Genomic DNA, 26,252 nt, shown 5'->3' with positions numbered 1-26,252 from the left:
GACCATCTGAGCACTTTTACTGTTATTTTTTTCAGGTCACGACGTTTAAATTTTGATGGATCATCTCCAAATGGAATTCTTCTCTTCAGAGAAGCTAGTGAAATGATTTGTACATACGGTAGGTATTCATTAAAATTTCCTCTGCAGTGTCATTCTTCTTCTGTCTCGTGCTACAAAAATCCTGTTAGTTCCTATCCCTGGCCACTGCTGAGTTTTAGAGAACAAAGCAGGACTGCCATGTACTACCACCCATCTCAGCCCTTTGTGGGCTGCAGAGCTTACTGGCAGACCTTTGGAGCTCCTTTCTTTCACAGATGGGGATGCGTTCATGTAGCACTGTTGCCTGTATCACTTCAACAGCTCTTTTAGCAGCTGTAAATGGATTTCAGCAAAGATACGAATACTCGTGAGGTGTTTGATCTCGGCTACTGATTGATAGGTGTGGGTTGATTTTATATATTCAAATTATATTCCAGCAGCTCCAAGACATAATAGGACCATAACAGCTTTACCCTAGAGCACTGTTACAACTGTTCATAATAAGTTGCTTCATTTTACTGTTCCCACTCAGGTATTCAGTTGCAACAGGTCTGTGACACCGACTGTTCGTAATAGACTCCAACTAACTTTGCAGCTTAAAATTTCACTTCCTAAATACTTTGAAAGGAACATTACCAACATTTTTGCAAATTTGTGATTTGTGTATGAGGAAATAGCCATAAATGTCCTGCTACTTTTCAAGAGAGAAAACTGGTACATCAAATATGCTTTCAATGCATTCGGGCTGCATTTTAGGTCTGGAAATTGTGTTTGTTACATGGCTGCTTGTAAAAAAACCCTTTGGGTGTAATCTGCTTTTGAACTGCAGGGTATGGGAACAGTATATGCAGAATGCATTTATGTAGGACAGAAGAAAATTATCCATCTAACTCTCACTCCTTGCCAAAACATTTCTCTGTTTTCTTTTTCAAAGATGCCACATTCTAAGCTGGCACAAACCTTCTAGCTATATTCTGAGGTACATTTGTGATTAAAACAAAAAAAAATAGGTTTTCCTGGTATGGGAAGAAAGAGGTAAACTTTCCGACTTTACTATAAAGTTTCTATTAGCTTTATACATAGTTTGCATTTAATGACTGGAAATTTTCTTTTGATGATATAAAGAAATGCAAATGTAATCTTGAGCTTCAAGCTCGCTTGTCCTGCAGTACTGGACCCCACTGCCGTTACATTTCCTTTTAATTGCAATCAGCCTTTACCATCATTTCTGCTCTTATTGAAACGATACCTAATGATTGTTCATCCCGTTATCTTAGCAGTGGGCCTCCAGTCTGTGATCCTTGCTTTGTCAGCCACACGGCCCCAGTCTTCTTCATTCTTAACTCAGGTCTACAAAATGTTCCATTAAGAAACCTTCTGCTTTCAAATGCAAAACGTGTGTGTTTGTGGGTATGTGTGTGTGAAATTCATGAAGTTCTCAGTCCTGAAGGATTGGTAGTTCTTGTGCACAGGGACCAGACAGCATCTTTTGGCTCATGCTAGGATTTAATTAGACATTGTATAAGGAAATTTCAGGACAGTGGAGATTTGAGATGTAAATGAAGCAGTGGAGCCACAGCGTGTGCTGAAGGCTGTGTCCAAACACCTGTTGCTCCCTTAGTTAAATGTTGGTTCTTGTGAACAGTTGTGAGGGATGTGTGGGCATCAGTTTGTGTGTAGTAGGAAGAGCTGAAGTGATGATGTGAGAGCTTTATTCCACAATTCCCTTCCTTGTCCTCCATAACTGTTTTGCAATGGAAAAATGTTGTTTTACTCAGTACAGATTGCAGTAGCAAAAGAAGTGCTCTTAATTTCCTTCAAAATAAAAATCTTAAACCACCTGTCAACTAAACTTGGAGGAAAGATATGGAGAAGGGAGAAGAGCCTCTACTCAATGTTTGTGTGCATGTAATTGTATAATTTTTTTGTGTGTGTTTTGCTTTTAAAATGCATTCATATTCTCATCAGAGTCAGGGTCACAGCAGTATCTTTCCAACACTTAGAGATATTTAGAGAAATTGTTCACGTTTTCTCTTCTTTGAGTGATGTCAACACTGATTCCAGGATTAGACTCCCTGCAAAATGAACATGAAAGAGCCCCCAGCGCAGTCAGCTGAAGCAGCCTCTGAAAGCAGTGATTTCCAATAATCCAGCTGGCTCTGTGCTGGCACAGATGGGCAGCACTGGCCTGCCGGCCGCCTCGGCTCAGCTGTGAGCCCTGCAATAAGCGGCCTGCATTAGCGATATTTCAAACTGCTGCAGTTCTTTCCTGAAGTGGTCATTGGTTTACACTCTGGGAGGTTTTTACTGCCCACTGTAAGTATTTCAAGATATACTGTCATTAATCACCTTGGAACGATTGCTGTTAACATTTTTAGCATTTATCGCCAGTTAGCAGTTGATGAGATTTCTGTTCAGTGGAAAGAATGGACACAACTCTTTTGGAAATGTGTGGTAAGGGTTCATTAGTGTGGTTAGATCCCTATAAAAACAACAATACCGAGTGAGTTTTCGTTAATTTGAAATGTCTTTCTGAATACCTTAAAATCTGTGCTGTTTTTAAGGAAAACTTTAGTCTTTAATACTGCATGGCTTTTTTTGAATCGATACTTCTCCTTTAAACATACGTGGTCTTTGGAGATGTGCTGGGAAAGATGACCATGCAAACCCAGTGACGATGGTGAAGTTCAGCAGTGTTCTTGAGCAGTGCTTGCAGTCTCATTCTGAACAGCGCTGTGAGTCTGCTGTGTCATGAGTGTGAGAAACTTAACATTTTGAACGTGATGGTTGAGATTCTCACCTTCAGCATGATTTTATGGCTAAAGCATTAGGGAACAAATAGAAGACGGACTGCGGATTTCAAGAAATGACATTTGCAAGCATTTGCTCTTTATCTTATCGAGTCAGCCAGCCCTGCTGTATGTGCCTGCAGTTTACAGGGAGCTCCTCAAAGTTGATCAAAAAGACTTTTGAAACTCAGGGTGGATTTGATTATAATCCAAATTGTAGTAATTGCCTTTTTAAACTAAGAGAAACACAGAGTGATGAGATGAGACAGAGAGGGCAAAACAGAAGTAAACATTTATTTCCTCATGGTGTCCTTGTGGGCAAGTCCTTCCTTTCTTTCAGTCTCGCTCTCAGTTCATCCACTGATGCAGTGGGTTCACATACAGTGTGCCCAGGCTCCTGTCGTCCTTGAGAAGTTTCTCCTGTCCCCTGAAGGCCCAGCTGTGCCTGTCTTGGCAATCCCAGCCTGAACACCAGGCTCGCTACCCCTCACCTCTCCTGCTTGCTCTGCCCTGGATGCTGAGCTCCTCTTACAGAATCAGAGCAGTTTTGGAGAACGCACAGATCCTTTACAAAGACAGCTTGTTTTATGTGATGGGAATCAAATTTATATATATATGTTCTTTGTAAACGCTGGGCTGTTGTTTCGATGGGAATAACTTTTCTAACCAAACAGCTGGTAAACTTGTGCATCACTTTTCTGTTCATCTAAAATTCTTGCAAAGCTTGTCAATGTCCATTTACGTACAGCTGGAACCTCCATTTACTGTGTGTGTTCTGTAAGATCTGTGCCAGGCTGAAATAAAGGTGGGGAAAAAGTTGGTGCTGTGGTGTTAGGGTGTGCATGAATGGATATGAGATGCTGAAATCTTCTTACATCTCTTGACTAACACATAACGTGTTTTTCCCTTAGACTTGTGTGCACTCATTTCACATTTTTGAGTGAAAAGCAGGAAAAAAGTCCCCAACAACTGTTTTCAAAATACTTTCAGCGTTGGCAGTTGTTGCTGAGCAAAATTTAAAATGTGAAAATTAGCACTTCAGCAAGTGTGTGGCTGTGCTTAGCAGGTCTGGCTTTGCGACTAGGGCTGCTGGTTTATCCAGTAATGACATCATGCTGAGGGCAGTTCTGACTAAGAGGTCTTTACAAATGCTATGCGTTCCAAAGATGTAAACCCTGGCATACGATGCAAAAGGCACTTAGATGGTCAATTATCCTTGTTAGGATCTTGTCCATTATGGCTTGAGACTGAGTGATACAGTGATGTAAAATAAACAGCTGAGAGAAGAAAATTGAAAGGAGATTGAATACTATGGTCCACCTTTCTTCATTGCCAGTATATCTCACTTTTAATTCTGAATGTGCAAGTCTCCTCACTGTGTTCTTGAACTCCCAATTGTATAGGATTTATGTTTCAGCACGTCCTGGAACCATCTATTTTTGTTTTGTGGCTGCTTTACATTTTAGTAAACCTCTTCCCTTTCATTATAGAAGACCGACATAAAAATAATACTTTCAATATGCTGTTTTTATTTATCTACATTCTGTCATGATATACTTTGATGTAAGTTTTTAATTTTGCTTCAGCTTTCAGCTGTTGTAGCAGTTACTGCTCAGGGTCAGCGATGAGGTTAGCCACAGTAGCACAAAACAATTTCCTGTTCTCACAGCCCAGGTAGCATTTGGATGTGGATTAAATTTTACCACATTTTCCAGTAGCCAGACACAATTATTTCTAATGAGCTTTAAATTGCTTCTAGAGCACGTATTTCCAAACTTAGTGTGGTGATCCATTCAGTGCTAGCGACTTCATAAGACAGCACTTCTTCTTCCGAGCTGTGGTTAAGCAGGTATTTCTAATCAGTGGATTTGCTTACAAGTGGCTTGCTCACTGTTCTCAATTGCTGTTCATCTGTTGTCCTCTCTCCTGCAATGCTGCTTCCATAATATATTGTTCTTCATTACTGACTCGGATTTCATCATCGTTTTCTTTTGGCAAATTTATCTTGGCATTATTCATGCTGCTTGTGCCGTTTTGAGAGGTTTTAATGCACGTTTTGTTGTTCTGGAGGCTTTAAAAATTAGTTTTTGAAGTTCTGCTCTCATCTTTACGATTCATGTTTTCCTTTTGTTTTCCATATATGGCCACTTTGCTATCCTGCCCTGGCATTCTGAACACGTGGAAGGCATACATTCAAAACTCATCTTTATGGGGCAGTAATGAATAATAAGAAATATGAAAGTGGAAAAGACAAGGAACATTATTTTTCCCTCTATAAATATGGTAAGTTTTCACAACCTCTGTTTAAGCTTACTGAAGTTTGTTTTTTTTTTTTCAGCTTAATCCAATTGACGCTTTAAAACATTATTTGGTTGCATTATTACCAGTGCTGCTTATTGAACTGAATTCTAGAACATGCCCTGCTTAACGGAAACTCAGCCATAAGGAAATCATCTCTGTATTATAGCTCCTACTGTAAAAGCAATTAAGCGAGAGCATGAAAGAGAAGCTGCCTGTCCTGACATGCTCCCACATCGAGGAGGGTTGAGGGAATGAGCTGTGCAAAGAGCTCTGGAGCATATTGCCTGCGGGATTCTGAGGCACGGCGATGTTATCTTCGGTCAGAGCATCCCGAGATGTTTTGTAGCTGCCTTTGTCTTCCTCCTGTGCATGCACACATATTTTTCCTACAGCTCCTTCTTCCCAAAGTGCTGAGATGCTGACACTGCCAGCCAAACGCAGACACTAATTTCCTGTATACCAGTGACACCCAGTATCTTTAAAATTCTTTCTCTGACCCCTGCAGTGATTTTGTATCATCTCTGAGGCTGAAGGAGCTTGTAATACTTTGCATGTAACATATTGCTGTGGCAAATGCAGGGCAAAAAGTTATATTAAAAATTCTTATTAATTTTGAAACTCGGCCTATTTTTAAGGTTTTGCATTATTCTGTTTCTCCCTCGTTAAGGATTTGGCCTAAGCTGTCTTTTTATTTGACTTTTTAATCCTCAGCAGTAACTCTGAAAGTTTGCTGATTGGTTTCTGCAGTTTCCATTCTGACAGGAGCTGTGAATTTCAAATACCATCTAAAAATTCTTTACATTGAAGGTCATTTTTATGGTGGCTTAATTTCCTTAAATCATTTCTTATAACAATCGTTTATGAAATTGCATTTCAGTGTTCTGCTGTGAGGATTATAAATGTCAACGTACCCTCAGTAGCTGTTCTGGACCTGATCCCAACTCCTTCAGTAAATTCCTTTACATTCAGTAGTATCCATGGTGCGTGAAAAAACTCCCCTGAAGCTCCAGCTAAATGCTACATGTAGAACATTCTTCTTTTTCATCTGGTCAGGCATAGCACCGTACTTGATATTTTTTTTCAATAACTAATGCTAAAACACCAGTCTGTTGCAGCACAGTATCTATTGACTTGTAGGCTGATGGCTGGGGGCACTGGTAACAGGGACCACAAGGTCTCTCACCTCTGCTGCTAATTTGAAATGAGCTGTTCCTACTCTTAGGCCCTTTTAAAATGAGTCCATGAACGCAGAACAGTTCTCTGTGGACTCCGTTCACTTGCAAAAAACAGCTTTTAATCTTGCACTCGTCACTAATTCTTCTCAGTGTTTTCATTAGAAAGGATGGGCACTGAATTCCTCCCTGCCAGAGCTGCCTGGGGTGAGGCTGGGTTGGTGCCCTTCTAGATGGAATGTGTTGTGCTGATAAATGGATTTAAGGCTATAATCATCCAGTGAATTTTTTTTTTGCTTGTTTTTTTTTATGAAGTAATAAAAATGCTAGAAGACCAGCCCTGGAGTAACTCCTATAATTCATGCTCCCGAGCTAAGGGATTCCTAGGGTTTTTTTCAACTTCCTTCCTCATCGTTCCATTTTTCCATCAACTTCCAATTAATTTCTGTATACAGTACGTGGTTGCCTCCTTGACATCTCTTTCCATCTATTGTTGCATATTACATTGAGTTCTTGAAGGAGCTAGGATTTCATGGTGCCATGGATTGATCAGCTATGGATCAAGTGCTGTTTCCTTGGATTGAGAACTTTGTCTTTTTCTGAAGTTTGGTATCTATTGGTGTTATTAAACGTTTTCAGTAGCAAGCTTAGTAGTGCACAAAACCAGACAAGGTGTCCTACAGCACACTTACCTTTCTGACACGTTTTTGTCATAGCAGTTGTTCACTGGTTTACATAGTGGCTTCCAAACATGGTGTGTGCCCTTCCTCTTCATCTCATGTGCTGACTGGTTGGTTGGTCAACTGTTGCAGAACTGGAACTTCCTTAAACTTCTCATTAACTGGACCTGGTCGTGTCACAAAGAGGTATAATAATAATAATAATGATCTGACTGGGATGTCTTAAATGGACACCTGTAGGACCTTTATTTTAATTGCATTCCTGATTATATGTAAATAAAAAGTATTGCAGTAAACATATCCAAGTACAGTAGAAGACATTCTTTATATTTTACTGTGTTTAACTTTTTGAAGAGGAGCTTTTGGATGCAGGTCATTCGTAGTAGAATGGATCTGACACCATCTCAAATGAATTTCTATCCAGTAGCAGTCATTGGAAATCAGCCTCTTCCCCACTTGCATTATGTTCATGTCTGTAGCCTTCAAGTGCTTATATGGTCATTTTCAGTAACGAAAGCATTTTCATCGTAAGTATTAATTGTTATTAATTAATTCTAATTCTAAGTGACCATCTTTCCAAGCTGATTTCCAAGTTGATTCTTCTCTTCCCTTCCATAACTCCAGTGATGCCATTCCTACTCTTCCAAATCCTGGCTACTACTTCAAAGTAATCCCTGATTGTACTCCCAGTCCTTTAAGTCTGCTCTTCTGTTAGAACCTGATGGATAAAGTGCTTTGTACTTGCTAGAGTGGTAAAGAACATTAATGTTTTAAACGGTATTGTGTGCCTTTGTCCCTGTTTGCATGAACACCACCAAGGAGTGATACTTCAGTGTGTATTTTGCCCATTATGAGATGTAAATTTCTGATTTGCAACGATCAATAACATTTAAAAAAAAAATTAAGGTGAAAATTAGCATGGGTAGGAAGGACAGTTGTGGAGAGATTGTTTAATAACAAGCCTAATAACACTTCATTTGTATTAAACAATGGTGGGCAGCCTGAGATGGGTGATGTGTGATGCAGGTTTTTCAGCAGTATGTTTGAATTGCCCATTACAGAAGGAAAACAGGCTCCCACAAATACCTCTCTCAGATGTGTTTGGAACTGTGAGCAGTAATGGTCCAGGTCACCGCTGCTCCGTGTGCCAAGGTGCCAGAATCGCCATGACAGCTTGGTTAGATAGCAGGCAAATGAAGCACCTGATCTGCAGACCTTCGTGCTTTTATTTGTAGGAAGTCTTTTAAAAATACCTGAGTTTGTGTTATTTTCATCTGGTTAGAATTAAAAAGAATGAACTCTTGTTGAGTACTAACAGAGTGAAGACCAGGTTAGCTTCTGCACCTTCCAGGCTTGCCACGGTCAGTGCCTGGTGAGCCTGCTTCATGGTAGAGATGAAGCTCTCAATCTCAGCTTTGTTCATCCAACTGTTTTAGCTCCATTCCATTAATTACTTTTTTTCTAATGCACTTTTCTCATGAAGACAAACTAAAACTGGGATGCTGTGAAAATAAGATGACGTTGTGACAAGAGCCTTTAAAAAACTTGGTGATGAAAGCCTGTGAATAATCAGATTTGTTCAGGGCATTGCAGTGGGATCTGCTGTGCAGCTGCACGGTGGATCCAAAAGCCACTATTGCCTGGTAGTGGCAACTGCAAATATTTACAGTAAGCTGTTATTTTTACATTTTAAACATGGATTTTAATTAAAAAGTCATTCCCATCTGTGACTGGTAAAATAGAGGCTTTTGTAATGGACATATTTGTTTTCTGAGGGATATATTTAGTGTGTGTATACATCAGCAGCCATCCCAAGAGACCATCATGGTAATGGATCAAAACCAGGCTTTGCTGCAGCGTGAGCAACTATAAAACCGTGTGTTGCAGCTCTGTTGAGATGATGAGTTCACGCTGATAGACTCAGCCACGGTCTGCGTGTAAATCAATGGCAGGAATTCCACAGCGTATATTTCAATTTTTGCATATTAATTCCCTGGTGACTATTCAGTTCTAGTCATGCTTACTGAACAATTCTTTTACTGTAAATGCAGAAACAATTTTTCCTTCCGAATAGTAATGAAAATAAAGACAAAATATGGGCTTAGATAGTGCCATCAAAATACTGCGGATTTGCAGCTGCTTACAGAAGTTTCTTTCTTCCTTTCTTCCTTTCTTCCTTTCTTCCTTTCTTCCTTTCTTCCTTTCTTCCTTTCTTCCTTTCTTCCTTTCTTCCTTTCTTCCTTTCTTCCTTTCTTCCTTTCTTCCTTTCTTCCTTTCTTCCTTTCTTCCTTTCTTCCTTTCTTCCTTTCTTCCTTTCTTCCTTTCTTTCTTTCTTCCTTTTTATGAAAACAGGTGATCAGATCCTCTCTCTTGGGACTTTGTCACAAGATCAGGTTTATCCACTGAAACTCAGGGCATTTCCATCTGTTACTCTGCACTCAAATCTGCCTGTTGTGGAAATTATATCCGCTTTGGCTTCTTGGAGTCGTATGGGGACGAGCACTTTGACAGCGTACTTCAGGCCTTTGTCAGAACACTGCTTTCAGCATCCCACAGTGACTTGCTAGTAAGCAAGTGCTCATCTTGGGAGTCTTCTCTTGAAACATGGAATAACACCACCACAGGCTTTATATTGTTATGATGAGACAGAAGGGTCTAGAACAGCTCACGTGCATTTTCCAGTTTGATTACTTGGACTGATTTACATTGAGACATCTAAAATACAGGGGTGATAAAACTGCCATGTGAAAGGGGAGCTTTACCAGGATTTCCTTTAAGCTTTTGTGAGGAGAAATAAAAATTTTTTTTTAAGCTGAAGTTTGTTCTTTTCCTTTTCTTGTTCAGAACTGTCATTTTCTTGCTGGAAGAGACCAATTCTGGACAGCTAGAGATGGTTAACATCCAGATTTGTGCCTATCACAAGAAGGAAAACCTTACAACTGGAAAAGCTTCTCTCAGTGAAGACCTGTTTATTGGTTGTATCGTGAAGTGCAGGCATTTTGCACGTTCCTAGCCATCCAGAAATACATTCCTCAACACAGGTCCTTAAGAGTAAGCTTGCTCACTGTGCCAAACAAACAGGCAGGTGCTTTTGCCTGTGCAGGAACTCACTGAAGCACAGAGAATACATCTCTGAGAGAGCTTGGGGGAAATCTGTGATAAATCCCAGTGAGATTTCCTGCAGAAGGTGAGATACAAGCACCAGGCCTGTCCAGCTGACATGCTGAACAGCCTGTTACACTGCTTTCACTGGACTGAAGGCCACGTCGCATGTCAAAGCAGGGCAATACTATCCAGAGGTGGTTTTAAATTAGTAGTTTATATCCTATGGTAAATTGGAAAAGTTGCAATTTACCAAGGACACGAAGATATTTTCTCTATGTAAATGTTCTGATTTAATGGCTAAATTACAATTTAACACATCATAAAAATGTGATCTTCTGTGATCTGCTAACGTTATTAATATCAGTTAATGCAGATGTCCATATTTATTACTAACATATACTTCTTTCATTTTCAGCAATATCGAAAGCTAAGCCAGTCTTATTACCCACTTTTGGAATGTCTGACCCAAGATCATATGGATTTCATTACCAGCTTAGAGCCTCATGTCCTTACCTCAGTGTCTGGAGGACTTACTGCTCGAGGTAAGACTTGTTCACACACTGCTGAAGAAGAAATTCTAGGAGCTGAATTACAGTTGTTAGCTGTGGTTAAGGTTTATTTGCACTTTCCAAAGTAAATGGAGAGATTCCCAAAGTAGCTCATACCTTATAGCACGTTCTTTGTATCTTAAACAGGACGGCAAACGTCAGTGGAAGGTTTTGAACATTTTAAGAAAGTGGCTATTTTGGTTAACAGAGATGAGTTATTTTGAACATCGAACCTGTCGGTTACTATAGTGGTATTTTTAAGTTATCCTTTCTTAAAAAATGGAATGGCTAAAATTATTAAGGTGCCTCTGGTGGGACTGTATTGAAAATTCATGCATTTGTTACTCAGAAGTAAAATATATTTATCAGTACGTGTACAGGAATCTGCTAGGGTTTGTTTTTATTTGCTCAACATAGCTGTTGTATAAAAAAATGCTTATTCTGCACTGCTGTGATATGATTGGGGGAGTTTAAAGATATCTTCGTAAGTGGAAAAAAGAAATAAGATTTTTAATTATTCAGTACTTCTTGGATGTGCTTTAGAGTAGAATCAGAGTAACAGGAGCATACTTGGAATAACAGTAAAAATGCAGCAGTCTGACTGCAGTTAATTTTATTCTCTTGCACAATTTATTCCATGTTCTTTAACCAGATGACGATCTGAATTTTTGGGGTTCTGGGGGGTTTTCTTTTTTGGTAGCTTAAATTCATTTGGAATGCAGAAGAGAAGACTGGGCATTTGGGAGAAGAAAAAATACGTAGTTGTGTCCTGATGAGCTGAGAATGCCATGCATTTGTATGGTGTTTGACTGAGAAACTCTTTAAAACCCTACAGTAGTACGTATTGATTAGGGTGGTTATTAAGGGAAAAAATAGAAACGTGTAACATTAGTGTGTATGGATGTTGCTCCATAATAGCTAGCGTTTCTCATTACTGCCAAGTGTCAGTCAAGCCCCACAGGAATGCATGAATGCACTGAGGCTCACAAAGCATTTGCTATGTTAAACACATTCAGCAGTTTTTGCTGCAAGAGGGAAACCACTCTTCGCAAGAAAATGGGTAGTGAATAGCTAAGCAACAGCAGTAAAGTAGTATTCAGGTCACTTTATTATATAATGCTGAAATCCATCTTCTCCCAGATATTTTGAGTGCTTTGTCACCTGTAATGATGGTACAGCAGTTTATGCCTATAGGCTGGTTCTGCTGCGAGGCTGCCTGTTGATTGTGTGCAAATGGATGTGTGGTACTCAGTGTTTGTTTGACAGACAACTGCCAGTTTAGCCGTGTTCCTCATCCCCGCTATTACTGCACACCACATCTCTTCCATTTGAGATATTGGATATATTCATTTTAATAATTCACTACCATACCAGGTTTACTTTAACTGTCTCTTTGAAATCCAATTTGAATTCATGTAAAAGAGAAGAACACTTAAAAGCTATATGAGCTTCAGCCTTCATGTGCTCCGTTTACCTTCCCCTCTCAAAAGTGTTGATCTCCCTCTCGAGGCAGACAGGAGGAGTAAGAAAAGTATCTGTTTTCAGTGGTGGTTGTAAAGTTTTGTGCTTTAGGTATCTGGGAGTTGAATCATGAGGAATGACTTTTAGGAATGCTTTCTTTTCTGAAAAAAGTATCAACAAAAAATTCAACTCACCTTTGTAAACCGTACATTGCTTAGCCAGTGTGTTCATTTCACCTTGAAGCACCTAAAATAAACACAAATTGCAAGACTGAAAGTATTTAGGCTTGTGGGGTTTTTTAAACTTCACTGAAGCTCCATGCAGCCCATCAGAAGCTGTTGTTTTTTGCGTTCATTCTTTTTTCTTTCTTCACTCTGATTCCTTTGGAGCCATTTCTCATCTTTGACGTGTGCCAGGTCTGCCTGTCAGTCAGAGCCGGCTGTTTGCATGTTGCCTACAGAGGATGTGGAGCCTCTGTCCTTGTAGATATTCCCAGATATCTGGAGCAACCTGTCTGATTTTGGCCCTGTTTTGAGCAGGAGCTTGGACTGCAGGGCTGGTCCTGCTTGGTTCCTGCCACCACCTTTAGAATCCCACCATATTTTTCCACTCGTGTTCTCTGGTTTTCTAAAACAGTTCTTTATTCTACCTAAATGCCTATGCAGCCCTTCATCTCTGTGAGCGTTTCTTACACGTTAGAAGTAATTATCACTTACCATAATTGGTCAGCTAGGAAACGCTTCTTGTTTTACTTGTTGTGTTGGTTTGATGAAGGGATTATTTTTCCTTGGTATCATGCTTCTTAACACTGAGTGTTTCAACAATTGGTGCTGATGTGGACCATTCCATTCCTCATTTATGTTCCAGAAGTTTTACTTCAGTACTGTGTGATTTTCCCACACTCCACAGTGCCACGTCCAGGTGGACTCTCTTTGGTGAGTTTGCAGCATTTTGGTATCATCTCGGAGTTTGTTACCTCTGCACTTTCTTAAGATTCATTCTTCTATCTTTTATCCCTTCTAAAATCTTGGTGTTTGGAGCATTTCCACTTGTCAGTATAGTGAAATACAAATTTATTTCTTAGGTGTTAGTTGATTACATGCATCCTTCCTGCCCTTAGCAAATAGGCAAGTAAGTCTATCCAGGTATTGCCTCTTACATCAGAGGCATAAGAACATTGTTGGAATAGAAGGGCTCAGGGCTATAAATCATCAGGGAGGTCATTGTATTCTAAGCTGATTAGAAAGTATAAGTCATCTTCAGAAATGTTTATAAAAACAAAATAGCTGGCTTTTTGTTTTAAAAATCAAATACTGGGAAATCTCCTCCATTTGACAGCAGAAAAAAACCCATATCTGCCTTTTTCTCTATTCCTTTTACATGTGTGAAAGCTTTGAGATTCTCACTGTTGTCAACTGTAGGATAAACATTCTCCAAATCCTTATTTCTGAGGAGTGCTCATTTTGTTTCTGAGTAAATACCTTGCTTGATTCCACACTTCATAAATACTGTGAAGGAATATGTATTCCTTTGGAGGGCCCTAGCAGTAAATCAGCTGTAATGGAAGCCCTCATCTAAGCTTTTATTGCAAGGATAAACACTCCAATAGTTCTCTTCTAAAGTGTTTACCTGGCTTTTTCACAGCTGACTCAGTGGATCAGAGCCTTTTAATGTAGTCCTCCTGGCATACTGTCACTAATCTCTGCAAAGCTTTTCTAATTCTTGTATGATTAATAGTGTAGTGTGCTATTCATTGAGGAAAAAAGCAAAACATTTTTTCTGTCTTGCTGCCTAATTTAGATGTTAAATTGCTAAATCCATTTACTTTCTAGGTTTAGTCTCAAAGGCAAATAATGCCAGTATTGAACTGCAAGCAATTGATGGACGGGGAAGATATCACTTAACTCCCTTTCCTTACCTTTATGTGAAAAACGAAACAAAATCTTCTAATTTGCAGAGATTCAGTAATGTCATTAAGCTGTAAAGAACTAATTCCCCTTCAGCATGCTCTGGTCATATTGTTTACACCAAAAGTTGCTTGGTTTCTTTGTTTGCTTTTTCTTAAATAACTCATTCTAACATACAAACTAACATACAAACTACATATACAAACTAACATACAAAAAAATGGATAATTGGAATTGCACGCATAATGCAAAAACGTGGATGTAATTAAAGGAAAAAAATGCATGTGAATTCAGCATTGCTAATGTCAAATAAATACATGCTGGCAAGGAGAAACTAAAGGAGCCAGGTTAACATGATGGTGACCGACACCAGAATTGTCATCCCTGTCTCCTCACCAGCACCAGCACCTATCAGCAAAATGGCTCTCACTTGGTTTTGCCTACCAGGGCTGCTGAAATGCTGCTGGACCCCAGCTGCACACGTGGGGCTGGTTCTGGCTGTAGCCACATGCTGTAACCACGGCCTGCTTGCTTCCCAGTCCAAATGATCAGTTCACAGACAGTAGAGCTGAGTTGACCAGAAATGAGAAATGTGGTTTGACTGCATTTTTTCCTGATTACTCCAAGCTTTTACCTCGGTGTCTTTTATTATTCTATCCTTATTATGTCTTCTCCATCATTTCTTCTGACCATCGCCTGGAATCGGTAGCTCCTCGTTGCTCTTGTTTGTTCTATTTATTTGGTTGCCTTGCTTGTCTCACTAAGATTTAGTGAGAGAGCTCTTCTGCTCCAGCACAAGGTTCCACATGCCCAGAAGAGTCATTCAAGGGAGTTTGCTTGACGCTCCCTGTCTCTTATATCCTTGCAATCAAAAGGAAAAATGAGCATAGGGAAGCATATTTGATATATAGTTATGGGCAAATTTAAGTAGCTCTTAACACTTATATCAGATTCTCACGAGCAAATGATAGCGTAGACCTGTCTGCTGTCCTGCTGAAATCACTTACTGTCGAATGTAAAATATCTGCTTGTACAGTATCAGCATGTTTAGAACTACTGCTGTTTTGTAAACCGATGATAGTGATTTACTTTGTATTATTCAATTTAAAAAGAAATAGAGTTAAGCACTGGTTTAGAAATACAGCAGAGCCCTCCTATGAAATATGTATTTTCAAGTCTCTCACTTGTTATTGATGGTGATTCAATTCCACCATGAATTGCATTTCTAGTTTATATGCAGGACCGTTCTGGTTGAGAACACGGTGAGTGCCAGGTTCCAGTCTTTACTTTGGCAAGACTCATAACTGTGAACTTGGCTTTGTGTGGGTGACATTTCTTCAGATCCTGCTCCATTGAATTAGGTCCTAGTAAGCCCACAGGGCCAATGGAGACCAATGGAGACTGGAGCTTGTTCCTGTGAGCTGGTTGACAGATTTCAGCTCCTGCTGCTAAGTCAGCCAGTAGCTTTGGAGGATCAAGTCTTAGGAGACCTTTTGTAGCTTCACTGCCAGCCAACATTTCTTCAGCATTTATTTCAAAACAATCGTAGCAAAATGCAATTGGTTTATAGATAGCAAAGAGTTAATAGTGCCAGCACAGAGCTTAAGGAGTTAAGCAAGCACAGATCAAAATACTTGGGTGTCCAGAGGGATGTGTTTAAATGAACGCTGCAAGGCTGGCAGGCCTCCAAATTAGCGTAGTTTAAAGAATTCAAGGTACATTTAATTGGATCCTTCTAATCCCTTTTCCCTCAGAATGAGCATTTTAACAGTTTAATTCCTTTTGCAACCCCCACACATCTCTTACTCCAGTGGCCCATCTAAAATAAATGCTGTGAACTATGAAAGGCCCGGACAAGTTCTAGCTGAAGTCAGTAGGAGCTGGATGGGGGCCTAAACGCCCCGCTCACTTGGATTTGATATTTGCAGTTGTAGGGTTATCAGCTCTGGCTAAAGCTTGCGCCCAGCACGTGAAAGCACTGTGTGCACACAGGGAGCTTCAGCTGGTGGCGGCACGATGAGGGCCAGCAGTGGTGTAATAATGTGGCTCTGACCAGGACTGCAGCACTGGAGCTGGGCACAGCTCAGCTCTCTATCTCACAGCCACTGCTCTGGGGCCAAGGAGCATCTCAGGTGTCAGGCCAGGAGGAGACAGCAGCTGGGAAAGGGGGAAGGGGAAAGGGCTCACCTCTATGGTCAGGAAGAAGGCCAGGAGAGCGCTTGAGAAACGAGGACCAGCACATTGCCATCACCACGCTGAGGCACAAAAGTGAACAGAATCCTCTTTCGCAGCAGCAGCACAGCAGGCAACACCTAGCAACAAAATAACTTACATAAATCAGGCAGACATATTTACTCTGCAAATAGGTTTATGCACTTAATCTCCCTTACTTATAGAAACATTGAGTAATGGTATGAAGTGGCTTTTGCTTCTGCTTTTCAGCAGTGTCCTTGCTGTCATGACTTGCTGTGTTAGGGACATTTTTGAACTGTTGGTTAGTCACTGCAGAGGTGTTGTTGAAAGCCAGGTGTAATATGTCTTAATCTCCTTGAATTGCTAATTGTTAATTGGAGTGACCACTTGGCTGCTCCGTGCTCACTGTCACTACGTGGTGTGGCCTGTCTGTTATTTCCCACCTGACTCTGACTGTAAGCTCTTGGGGGCAGAGAAATGCTGTGCTGCTCAGGAAAAAGCCAGAGAGCAGCTCTACTGATTGAATCTCACTCCTTCAGTAAGTGGATCAAAACAGAATGTTGGGTTTCAGAAGCCTGAAAGGTTTAATATGGCAAAGGTTTCATACCATGCGTTGTTGAAAGTAATGTTCAAAACTGATCTCAGATACCAAAACCAGGCGTGATGGTATCATTTAGGCTAACGTCAAATAGATTTTTAAATCTGAGCTCTCTGAGTACTGTAAAATGTAATTATTTGTTATTTCATGGAAAAGAATTCAAGACCTTTCATTTTTTACTCAGCTACAATCGCCTCTTCCAGCTGTTGTGCCAGTTTAGACTACATTGGCACGTCCCTCTTCAAGCACGTAGTTTAAGAGGGCAGCAAGGCTCCGTGATGTACAGAAACTTCACAGGATGAACAAAAATTGTTTAATTTCATGCAGCACAATCCGAAAGTGCTACAGCAGGTGAATTACTGGATTTTTCTTTGCGGTATTATCACATTTAGGAATATTCCTGATTTCTGAACCCTTTGTTACTGCACACCAGGGTAGCATTGACAATTCAGTAGCAGAGCAAATCTCCCTAGGCTGGCATGCAACCCAGGGCAGCTTCAGCTGTGTTCTCATGACAACCAAAGGCTGAAGATATTTTCTGTCATACTGGAAACCGTAGATGCTTGGCTGTACAGTATCTTAAAACTTTGTGTTCCGTATTCGTTCCTAAAATGAGGTGTGTTAAGATAATCATTGCATTTCTATTTTTAAAAAATGGTAAGGAAAGTTCTCTGAAAGTGTTGTAGGAGCATTCAGCCACACACTTCCATAATGAAATGTTAAATTGAGTAGCTGTATACTCTTGAGTGCAAATGCTTTATTTCGCAGTAGGTGAGTCATGGATTTTTCAGTTAAAGGTGAATACAATAGAAATTAAATCTCGTGCTTGTGGACAGGAAGTGATTGCTGCAGCGCTCAAGAAAGATTTCCCCTTCCCACTTCAGTCCAGCTCACCGCAGCCTGCGTGCATTAAGAGAAGATGAGGATGTTCTTAGCTGTGTATCTTCTCATTTGCTCCATGCCACGTTCCCTTGAAATGTCACTCAGCTCTGGGGAGATGTGTGTTCACCACACTCGGTGGATTCCTCGTGCAGTTGCAAAGCTGCTGTTTCAGAAGCCGTGTTTCACTGGAAGCTTTTAGCCAATACAGAAGTTATTAACAAAATGCAAATGTCTGTGGTCATCTTTCTGTTGCCCTAATAGATATGCTGTCATTTTGGTACAAGCTGGCACACAGTCGCCATCACCACGTGGTTCTTGTTGCATTTGTTTTCTAGTCTTAATTGAAGGTGAAAAGTAACTAGTACGTCCTTGGCATGATACTGCATGTTGGGGGAATATTGATGATGTTTATTATTGGCATCATTATCAAAATATGGTGATTCCCTTGCCGCCTTACACGTGCTCATGTTTTACTTGCTGAATAGGGGTGTCATAAGAGCTAGCAATGAAGTCAGCATTTGGATATGTCAAATTACTCAGCACCGTGCGTGCCATGATTCCAGCTTAAATGACAGAACAGCAGCCCAGGCTCTGGGCTTGTCTGCATTTGTGGCAATCTTAATGCAGGACCTTGTCTGTTAATACACAGTAATCTTTCACTTTGCAGCATGTGACCAGGCGGTGATCTGTCTTTATTAACTTCGGATTCTGTGGAATACGTTATATTTATTTTGAATGCAGGCTTTCACAAACTCTTTTAAATATTAATGGCTGGTCTCCAGTAGTCAGCATAAATATGATTTGCATTAGCACTAGTCATATCATATTGAGTGCCTCTGATGTCAACTGCTCAGTGTACTCATATCTGACATCATCTCCCGAGGTCACTGACAACTTTGACCTTTATTCTCGTGCACAGTTTCTATAGTCTCAGAAGCTCTTTTGAATTGATTTGAAATTTTGACTCTTCCCTTTATGAGGCAGTAAAATTGATAATTATTCAGATGGGAACCGAGCACTGAGTGAAAAATCAATTCCACCCGCTCTCTGCTGCGTATAAAATTACTTCTGAGTCTGCCGGACTGAACGGATGGCCGAGGTAAAAGCAGCAGGCAGAAATAGTAGAGAGGATTAGCTGGACGAAACTAATAGCCTAAAGGGATGGCTTTTGAGATGAGGGAGTGGGCCGGTTGGGGGTTATTATCAGCAATGATGGGCCTCATTGATCATATGTTTACATCAGGTTTCCATTGGGTTATAAATCAGCCCTGAATAGAAACGGAACCCAGGGCCTCACGTTTTACCAGAGGGACGATGGATTAGATTATTCTCATTTTCACACTCGGATGAAAAGTGAGACATTGATTATTCATCGGCTGGCCATTAAACACTGGGTTTAGAGATGATTTGCCTATCTTGGCAGCTCACGAACAAGGTTGCTGCTTCATAACCAGCGGTTTCGGTTTTCAAGACATCTGTGTCGGTTAAGTAATGCATAACCCTATTAAAAGCAATGGGTTACAAATTGCTTAACAGTGCTGAAAAACTAGACCCTAATGACTAATTGTGCGTTGAGTTTAGAGAGGTTTGTCAGCTCTTTAAACTAAACTGATGCAATGATAACTGCAATTATTTACTAGTTAGAACTCTTTTTTTTTCCAAGTTGGATCTCTGGAAGTAGTCGGATAATTAAAATCTCCTGCAGCACTGGAGGAGCGGCCGCCCCAGCTCGTCCCGTCAGCTGAACGCACTGCTTTCCTCCTTGAAAGCAGCAGAGATGTTCGAGCTCTTCTCAAAGCAGGCCTGGGAATCATTCTCTGGGGCAGACATGGAGCTCTGGGGCCACAGTGCCAGCATTGGGACCACAGGAGCTGCTGCAGGATGGCGCCAGGAACAGAGCAAGCATCCTTCTCTGCAGCAGGAGGGGCTGGGGCCGCTGCTTGGTGCGGGGTTGCAGGAGGAGCTGCTGGCAGTAGGTGCTGGGGCAGCAAGCTGGGGCTCCCAGAACCTGCAGGCACCTACTGTTTCTCAGCAGTACCTGACATGGCACTGGCGTTCTTTCAGAGCTTGGCTTATAAGCTTTACAGCTGAGCACTTTTTTGCTATTAAATGAGGCATCAGAACGCAGTTTGGTAAATAGGTGGTTGTCCGTGACCAAGGTGCTCCTCTTCAGGCTCCTAGGATAGTGGAGTTACATAATTAAAGCCTATTAATTCATATTTTGTTTGCTTAGAAACGTCCCATAGCAACTCTGGGTGTTTTTGTTTCTTTTTAGTAAGCAGGTATGATTGTACAAAGGCAGGAACAATAGAAACCAGGAGCAAAACAACTTCATATTTATGTGTAAGGACCAGCATCCTTTTAAAGCATAAAAGTGGCTCTTGGCTTTGGCTCTACTTTTTGCTTCGTTCCCAGGGCGAGCTGCTCAGTCTGAGTCTCATCTGCACACAACAGCATTATGTCTGTGCCTTACAGTTGAACTGAACATACGTGTGACAAGTAACCTGAGATGCATGGATAGAAATTTATTACATTCAGCTATTGCTGCTATATTGGGTTGTGCTTTAAGCATGTTAATAAATAATTTTATAAGGTTCTTATTGTCACGCTGTTATTTCAGGAGCAACTTTCCAATGTCATCTAAACCAGTTGAAGCTGATATTTTCTCTACTTTATGAATGAAAGTGTAATTTTGAGGGTTTCAAGATGCTACCTGTGTCTTCATCTCGTCGAGCTGTACACATTAAGCTGTTAATTCAATTTTAGCAGGGAGAAGTGCTATTTGTGTTAGTTCTTTCCAAAAACCAATCTGTTTTGTAGGATCTTTCACTCGTAGTTCTGACAAGCATCCCTCAGAGCCACAAGTGGTGGGCATACAACGCTGTGTGCACAGCCGTCATTAGGTTATGCCTGTGCTGGGTGTGGAAGGGTGGATTGGCTCCACAGATTTTGGTGATCCCCTCCTTTCCTGGCTTTATGTACGTGGGAAGGAACGGGACAGCGTGTTGCACATTGGTCATATTCTGTGCATCATTTTCAGCAGAAGCCTTCAGATAGGCCCGTGCACTTTTTTTCTTTGCTGTGTTCAAACATAGTACAATTGTTTGGATTAGAACTACACGGTGCCTGTGCCAAGACCCAGTGTGCAGCAGGGAGGTGTTCAGCTTGTCGGCTGGGTGAGGAGGGCTGCAGCAAAGGAACAGGGGCAGGGATGTGGAAAGGGTGAGGCAGGCAGCGGGGCAGTAATAGGGGGATGTGCTGCTTTGTGCTTATGGGTGAAACCTCAACAGGCTGCTGAGAGCTGCCAGTGACGTCCAACTGCTGCAAGTGACAGAGGTGCACAGCATGAAGCAGCGCAGCAGCACTGCGTAGCACTCGTAAACCAGAAAGTAAAATGGCAGTTGCAGTGAAAAATCATGTTATTACTGGAGTAAAAACGTATCATCAAGTGCCACCTTCCTTTTTTTCCCTTTTCTGTATAAAATTGGTGATGTTTGTTTTTCAGATAGACCTGAGTGCCATGTTCAGCAAGCGCAGAGCTATGCACAGTAACTGAAATAAAAGGACCAAGAGAAGGTGCGTTTATGCCTCCTGCAGAAAAACCCCTGCAGAAGCACTTGTGTGTGAGCACATCACAGAAAGAAATCCGGGTTGTGCTGACAGAGGTCAGCTGTGCGGGAGCTGAGTAGCGAGCACCTGATGCCACCTGAAGCCACGTGTTGGAGCACATGCTTAATTTTAAGAGCAGTCAAACCCACAGGTGCAGCCTTTCCTGTGCTTAAAATGAAATGTGCTCAGAGGCTCTGCTGAATCAGGAGCAGGGTGCTCAGCTTCTGCAGGCTTGAATGCTTTGATACGACAGTGAGAGGCATTTTCAGAGGGACATCTGTTTTCAACCCCGTAGCACAATTTAGAAATGTTATCCAATACTATCACAACTTTCTTTATTAATTGAAAGCGATGGAGATGTACCAGCTGTAGCCCAAGCCAGCAGAGACTTGGGTGGCTAAGCAACAGAAAAGGCACCATATTGAGTGAGCCAAAATTCAGTCTCAAAGTCATTTATTTTAACCAGTGACAATACGTTTAGACTCTAGTGTTTCGATTTGATTGATGGTTTAATATCATATATAATTTTTTTTAATGAAGGGAACCCATTTAAATACGTTAGCATTTGCACTCGTAGTCTCCCATGTACATAACCGCATTTAATCATTACAATGATTGTTTTTGCGGTTGCGTAATTTGTATCAGCAAAATAACTATGTCAGAGCCACCTTATCTTAATGAAAAATACAATTCCTGCTCTCACACACACTTCTTCTGCACATGTGGAAGGGCAGCAGCGGGCTCTGTCTCCAGAATATTGCTAAGCACACCGCTTTCACCGCGTGAGCGCTGTCAGCAAAGACATCAAACAATATTAATGAGCTCGGAGTCTTTTCTGATACTGCTTTGTTTAAAGCCCTGTTGTGATTCGCTGTCATGTGAATTGAGTAATTTGATTTTGAGACTTTTAATGTTAAAATGCATCATCATTACTGATGTATCTGAAGACTTCACGCTCTTAATAATGGCGCTAAATCAAATTGGGAATCTCCTCTTAATCACCCAAGCTGTGCTGCAGCTTACACAAACAGTTTTGGGGACGGAGAGAAGTTTGGGGCCACAGAGTAACAAGTATTGTACAGAATTCGTGTGTGGAAACAAAAAGCCTCAATTGGGCTCGCAGCACAGAGTGCTAGAGGTGTCAGTGTTGGATGTGCACCCTCGGGCTAGGCAGCTGGTGTATGTATGCTTTTGTTTATCAGTTACTGGTTTATGTAGCCTTTAGGCCAGCACATGAAACAATCGTTCCTACAGGGTCAGCTGCTGGTCAGAAGCAAAGTAAGAAAAGACTTTGCGCTGCGGCGCGGCAGCCATCATTTCAGTGCAGCTGGCACCTGCTACTGGTGCACAGCGGGAGGGTTAAGGGTCAAAGAGGCAGTTGTTCTAAACTCAGTGATGGCTTAAAGGGACTTGTAGATTAATCTGCTTTATTAACTTCTGTATATTAGATAACTATTGCAGTGAATGACAGTCCGTCTTTCTGAATAAGTCCCTTCACCTCTTTCTCTTTTAAATTGGCTTTTGAGTAATGAATATTAAATAGAATACATTTCAAGGTAATTAAATGGAAGCATTAGGGTGATGTTGTTTTACAATCATATCTATAAGTTTCTTGTGTGTTTATCTTGCGTTATTACTGCTGGTTGCTTTTTGTTAGCGGAACAAAAAGCATAAATGTTTCAATTAAAGAAGAGGGACAGGCTGCATTTCTCAATGATATCCTGCCTCCTGCGCTGCATAAATATTTTCAAAAAGCGAATAAGTTTAAGTAGAAGTATAAAAAATGTTTTATTCCTTGTTTGCCGGGCTCAATGTAATACTTTACATTACTTGGAAATGTTCGATTTCTGCTGGCCGCGGTGCTTTCATATAAAACACTAAGAGGTGCTGGTTAGGGGAAGGGCAAAAAATATTGCCACTCCATACAATCTAACTAGCGATATGAATAGCACCAATAATTTTGTAAAGTTCACATTATAATTCAAAATCCAGTTAGAAGTGATGCTTGCAGTCTGGAAAGAAAGCAATATCTTTACAAAATGGATAGGGAAAGGTAACAATCCATTCCACGAGCTGCTACTGGCAGATTTGCCATGTGAGTAATGAAACTCACTCTGGATGAACAAACACCCTCCCCTTCCTCCATTTAAAAGAATCAAATGTAAAATTCTAGAATAGCCCTCGTTTACAAGGATGCTTAATTGCTGCTGGGCACAAGAGTGGTCCAGTGCTTGGTGGCCTCTTGCTCCAACCTGTTCGTTTTGGCACGATTCATGATTTTGGAGTTCTGGGATGGTACCTCAAAATCCACACTTTTCCCAGGCTAATAGATTGCTGTTGTCTTTGGTTTCTTGTGATCCTGTGAGCTATTTGTGTTGTCAGGGTCTTTAGAAATCATGATCTCTGGAAACTTTGGTTGCATTTTTTTCCCTCGTGCTTCCTTGTTTGTTTTTTTCCATTGAAAACTGAGATTCTCTTGCATTTATGAATCTCCAAGAACATGCACAGTTTTAAAAAGAAAACAATAAAAATCACAACAGATGGATGCAATTTGGGCGCACCATTAATTTAGCTCAGCTGAGCTTTGCATGGTTTAGGTGAACACAGTGTAGCTTCATCAGATCTTCCCCTTGCTTTGCTGGGCACGCTGGGACCATCGGCAGCCAGCACTGCACCAAGGGCTCCAGCACCGCATGGCGCCTGACCTCTGTGTGTCACCACATCTTTGAGTCTGTGATTCATTTCCCTTTAAAAAAAAAAAAAATTAAAAATGAAGTGTGTGCAGCCATCGTTTAAAATCTTTTTAGTGTGACAAGTAAAGTAATCTTCCATTGATACTTAAAAGTCCATCTGCAGAAATTCAGGGAGAATGTTGAGAGAGACGCAATATCTATTGAAATGTTGAGTGTCAAACTGCCAGGGTAATGTATTTAGTATGAAATATAATATTCAGTGCATTTTGTTTTGATGACTGCATGAAATAGCCTCGTGCTCTTATCCTTTGTTGTTGTTGTGAAAGATGATATTCACTAAGAAGTGTCGGTGACTATTCAAAACACAGTAGCAATGTGCTTATTACCATCTTCATCATCCGTCTTTCATGTTTATTCACAATGGCTTTGGTAGCAGTTCAGTTCACGGGGATAGCAAAAACACTTCTAATTGTTCAACAGTAGAAATTAGAATCAGTTTATGAATGATTTGAAAACAGAGGAGGCTTGAAGTGCGTTTGGTGATCGGTAATTAATACTTTGATTAGCCTTTTTAAGTTTTGTGCTATTAGGCTGCTCAAATCAAGTCAGTCCCATTGCTTTATGGAAGATCCTTGAGCAGTGGTTAGAGCCATGGTGCTGGGTTTCTGAAAGCCTGATTTCCTGCAAGGATTGGTTTGGGAGCCTGGTCTCCTCCCTGTCCCTGCTGACTGTCCACATCAGGGCTAAACTGAGGTAAGTATGGGTGAAATAATTACCCAGGTTCTGCTTTTCTCCCTGCTACTGGTTCCTGCTGAGGTACAGGTGCCCTGGCTCTGCTGCTGGCAGATATCTGCACGCTTGGAGCTCGTGCTCGGCTGCCTGCAAACCCCAGCTGCCTTGTGGCAAGCAGCGTCAGCATGAGAGGTGGAGGGCTAGGAGGGCTGCACAGAACATTGCCACCCAGCTGGCCATTTGCAGGCCCTCCTGTAACAGAGATTTCAGAAAAGCCATGATCCTACAGGTAAAGAGGCCAGTTTGTATGCTGAAACCCTTCCACAGTGCTGGAATCCCACACTGCCTTTGTGCACCAACTCCCAGCACTTGATGGAAGGGAAGGCAGGAGTGAACTGTGCGTGAGGAACTGCACACTGTAAGCCCTGCTGTTAGCTGGGGGAAAGACCTGAGATGCAGATGTAGGGCCATTTACATCCCTGAAGAGAGACTCTTGCTGGAAGGCAGTGGGTGTAGGTGAAGCTGCCATTCCCTCCTCCCAAGAGGATGAAATACTCTGCAACAGGCATTAGTTGGGAGGTGCTGGTGGCGGACACCAACCTCTTCCTCTGCCATCTCTCAGGTAGGAGTGCTGGCTGAGCAAGAAGGGATGGGCCCTTATCCTGCGGGCTGGGAGGAATGCTAGCAATCATCCGAGCTGACACGAGCTGTTTTGTACAGATCTGAACCCAGCTTCCTCTTCTTTATTGATAAGAGCAGAGAGGAGTGTGTATTAATTTTTTATAAGGATTTTAAAGAGCTCAGCTGTCTCCTACACCAAACCAACCTGAAGTTTATGTTTCAAACGTGATAAGTTGTGTGTTCCCAAAGTCCTAATTAATCACGCTTCCGTCATCCTTAAAAACAGCTGCAATGCTGTAAGTTACGGCTGCTTATTTAGAAAGAGCCGCCTCTTAAATAGACAGCCCAGGTTAATTGAACGCGACCGCCCCAGAATCTGTAACTGAAAATCTCGGGGTAATACCACCTAAAAAAGCAGACGAAGAGTTGATGTTACAGTCATAAGTTATTCCAGCCTGAGGTCGAATAATTTGCTGCCTATGAGGGAGCACAGATGGATAGGCAGAAAGAAGCTGTGCAGATACATGAGTTTGTAAACATCTGTCAGCTGCACCAGATATCCAAATACAAAACCTAGCACTTAAGGCAGCGTGAGAATGTGACATTCAGCAGAGGCTCTACATGAAATTCAGCTCAGACGGAAACAAGTCAGCATACTCTAGAAGGTAACAATTAATGAACTGTGTCCCCTCCTCCATGCAGAAGGAGGTGTTTCGTTCATCAAGCATCTTCCGTGTTTCTGCAGTTAACTGTTCTGCTCCCGGTATTTAATGAGCCAGACCACGTGCTGGGCAGACCTGTCCCACAAGCTTACCACCTTGCTGAGGGTTTGCAGCAGTCAGCTGCCATCTCTTTTCCTCCCTGATGGATGCCAGCTGACCCAGGAACAAGGTCTCCCTTAGGATAGAGGGACCTGCTGCTG

General features: G+C 41.4%; 1 protein-coding gene across 1 annotated transcript in view; it reads left to right on the top strand.

Moving 5' to 3' along the window:
- Nucleotides 1-26,252, top strand: part of LOC125700426 (ran-binding protein 17-like) — a 136,472-nt gene that overhangs the window by 96,068 nt on the left and 14,152 nt on the right. Inside the window, 5 exon segments of the mRNA XM_048960980.1 lie at nt 36-118; nt 5,014-5,111; nt 9,334-9,547; nt 9,826-10,032; nt 10,502-10,628. The gene's annotated coding sequence lies outside the window, so the exon portion shown is untranslated.

This window comes from Lagopus muta, chromosome 14 (assembly GCF_023343835.1).
Source record: "Lagopus muta isolate bLagMut1 chromosome 14, bLagMut1 primary, whole genome shotgun sequence".
In the NCBI taxonomy this organism is placed as follows: domain Eukaryota; kingdom Metazoa; phylum Chordata; class Aves; order Galliformes; family Phasianidae; genus Lagopus; species Lagopus muta.
Note: the sequence above shows the minus strand (reverse complement) of the source record. Positions and strands in the feature narration are given on the sequence as shown.